Genomic DNA, 998 nt, shown 5'->3' on the forward strand with positions numbered 1-998 from the left:
CTGACCAGGTCTGAGACTAAGGTTGGGTCTAGCCACCCCAAGGCTGTCTAGAAAGGCAGACTTGAAAGCAAGGGGGCCCAACTGGAACCTTGTGACCCAGTGGACAGGTTTATCCTTTCCCCATCCACGGAAACTGTCCGGGTAACCGGCGGTTGATGTGACAAAATAACTGTTAGGACGCCGCTTCATGTGCTGTCCTCAGTTCAGGATTGGCACATCAAGTCCCTTACCCTCTTCCCTGTGTGAGTGCCCTGTGTGAATTGAGGAATGGGGGGCGCTCTGGGTCAAAGGATGTCCCAACCCCGCCAAAAGGAACCCCAGCAGGTTATATGTATGCGCATTGTGGTAAAAAAAATCATGTAAGTTTTTAGATAAATGGAATTGGTATACCAAGGATAACCCTCCAAAACAATTTCCTTCAGAAGAAACTTTTGATCTTGATAAACTGATCCACCTCTTTCCGATGCTGTTCTTAATGCTGTCGGCATTTCTAACCAAGTAATTTCTCACCCTGTAACTCAAGCCTTGTCCGTCACTCTTGGTCCTATCTCTGATCACCATGCCTTCCTTTTAAGCCCTTTTACCCCTGTTAATCTTTTAGGTCGCAACCTACTTTGTAAACTCAGTTGTACTATTTATTGTACAGCGGATGGAGTTTTCCTTGAAGTACCAGCAGAAAACGAATACGCAGTTCTTGCTGCTATGATTGAACCAGCAATCCCACCTATTTCTACAACAAACCCTGATTTCAAAGAAGAAATCCTTAAACAGGTACCCCCTGCCCTATGGTCGCAGCATGCTAATGAAGTAGGGCAGATACACACCGCTGAACCTGTTAAAATTCGTCTTGATCCGCGAAAGTGGCTCCCACACATTTCCCAATATCCTCTCAGCAAGGAGGCTGAGCAAGGAATCGCGCCAGTCATTTCTTCCCTCCTTCAACAAGGTATCTAGGTCCCCACTTCTAGTCCTTGTAATACTCCAATTCTGCCAGTTAA

Source organism: Alligator sinensis, unplaced genomic scaffold (genome assembly GCF_000455745.1).
Source record: "Alligator sinensis unplaced genomic scaffold, ASM45574v1 scaffold335_1, whole genome shotgun sequence".
Classification (NCBI taxonomy): domain Eukaryota; kingdom Metazoa; phylum Chordata; order Crocodylia; family Alligatoridae; genus Alligator; species Alligator sinensis.